Source organism: Sphaerodactylus townsendi, linkage group LG02, assembly GCF_021028975.2.
Source record: "Sphaerodactylus townsendi isolate TG3544 linkage group LG02, MPM_Stown_v2.3, whole genome shotgun sequence".
NCBI lineage: Eukaryota > Metazoa > Chordata > Lepidosauria > Squamata > Sphaerodactylidae > Sphaerodactylus > Sphaerodactylus townsendi.
In genome coordinates this window covers 170560260-170562869 of record NC_059426.1, presented here as the reverse complement: position 1 = coordinate 170562869, position 2610 = coordinate 170560260, and positions in this window count along the sequence as shown.

The window sequence follows — 2610 nt, the reverse complement described above, 5'->3', positions numbered from 1 at the left end:
CCCCTCAATGATGCGGCTGGCCTCCACACGGGCCAGGACTTTCACAGCGCTGGCCCCGGCCTGGTGGAACACCCTCCCACCAACTGTCCGGGCCCTGCGGGACCTTGGTGAGTTCCGCAGGGCCTGTAAGACTGTGTTGTTCCACCGGGCCTTTGGAGTGTCCAGCCGCTGATATGGTGCCCCCCCCCCACTGCTCCTGCTTTGGCACTGGTACAACAGAGCTCCTCATATTGAGGGGCCTGCCGTCCCCCCCTTCTTGGGGTGGGTTTTTAAATTGAGCCTGGACGCCTCTTGTTTAATTTGCTAATTGTTAGCCGCTGTTTTTATGTATTTTAAGATGTTTTATTGACGGAGCCTATGTTTTTATTATACCGGATTTGCTCCTGTTTATTGTGTATATATTATGTTGTTCACCGCCCGGAGCCCTTTGGGGATCGGGCGGTATAGAAATTGAATTAATAATAATAATAATAATAATAATAATAATAATAATAATAATAATAATAATAATAATAATAACCTGGATAGCTTTAAAAGGGGCTTGGACAGATTTATGGAGGAGAAGTCGATCTATGGCTACCAATCTTGATCCTCCTTGATCTGAGGTTGCAAATGCCTTAGCAGACCAGGTGCTTGGGAGCAGCAGCAGCAGCAGCAGAAGGCCATTGCTTTCACCTCCTGCAGGTGAGCTCCCAAAGGCACCTGGTGGGCCACTGCGAGTAGCAGAGTGCTGGACTAGATCAGTGATGGCGAACCTTTTCGAGACCGAGTGCCCAGATTGCAACCCAAAACCCACTTATTTATCCCAAAGTGCCAACATAGTAATTTAACCTGAATACTGAGGTTTTTGTTTAGAAAAAACGGTTGGCTCCGAGGTGTGCGTTACTCAGGAGTAAGCTTGGTGGAAGTCGGTGGCTTTGCTTTGAAGCAACTGTACAACTCTTCCAACGGGTAAATCACGACCCTAGGAGGGTTTACTCGGAAGCAAGCCCCATTGCCAGCAACCAAACTTACTCCCAGGTAAAGGATTGCGCTTTAGTTTAACAGCGCTTAACAGGGTTACCTACACTGCTTCCTCAAAACTAGGTCTTAGGTTTAATGCTAATAATCGAGCCCAGCGGCCCAGGCCAGCCTAGATGTGTGGAGGGGGCACTCTGTTTGCGCGTGCCCACAGAGAGGGCTCTGAGTGCCACCTCTGGCACCCGTTCCATAGGTTCGCCATCACTGGACTAGATGGACTCTGGTCTGATCCAGCTGGCTCGTTCTTATGTTCTTATGTTCTTAAATATTTCCTATATAATATATGCAACTAGGTTGCATTTGTTAAGTTTCCCAGTCGTGCAGAGTGGGCTAATCTGTTCAGTACCAGAGCTGAATGCCAAGCAGGACTAGAACTGGGGAGATATAGGTTCGAATCCCTGCTTGGTCTCCAAGCTCACCAAGTGAGTTTGGGCCACTCTCCCGCACTCTCCGAGCTTAAATTTTGTTGCAGGGGATAATCCCAGAGCGATTTCCCTGTTAAAGTGTGGGAGAAGAATTAAATGCGAGTCTGGTGGCATCTCTTGGAATGGGGATTGTCTTTTGAAGTTACATCGCACGACATGTTATGAATTTGCTCTTGATTTTCTGATCTGCAAATAGGTCTCTTATTCTATCTTATGTGTCCAAGTTTAATGGTTTGTTTTATTTGAGTTGCAATTTATTACTTACTTGCTTCTCTTCCAATCCACCCATTCCCTACCCCGCCTCCCCTGATATGATTCAAAATGGGTCAGGGATGGGTTTTTTTTTAGATTATATGTGAATTTTTTGAGCTTTTAATTGGCAATTCAAATTAAATTGAAAACGGCCTTTGAAATTGACAGGACTTTTAGATGGTTATTGAATTTTGTTGCTGTATGTGTCTTAATTTGTTGCCTTCGTAGCTGATTTTCTTGCTATATGTAGTGTATATGGTTTTTTTCTTAAATACTGAATCTGGCCTCTGAGCCAGGAAAGGGTGAGATATCAAGTTAAATTTACACACACACACACACACACACACACACACACACACACACACACACACACACACACACACACACACACACACACACACACACACACACACACACACACACACACACACACACACACACACACGTCTACCTGCCGTGTGATGTGGCAGTTAAAAGTGTCAGAATAGTACCTGGGACTCTGCTCCTGTGGAGGAGCCGGGAATCGAACTTGGTTCTCCAGATTTGAGTCACTGCTCTTAACCACTACACCACACGAGGGGGGGAGGGAGAAGGGGAGGGCTGCCCAGATGCCCCCCCCCCGCCAGTCTTTTGATCCATCCCCTCTCCTGTCTCCCTTCTTTCACTCCCAGGGTCCCACCCGGTCCCTCCGCCTGGGCTGGCGGCGAGTGCTTTTCCACTCCGAGCTCTCAGCGGGGAGCCCAGAGATGCTGAGGAGAGCGTCACCGCCTCTTAGCAACGCGCCTAGCAACAAGTTAGCATCTTCTCCCTCTGGACCAATCCGGGAAGGCAGGCAACATCTGGGCACCAGCCTCCCCACCATCCCTGAAGAAAGGAGGCGATGCGCTCGCCAGTGGCCAGAGGGACACGCAGG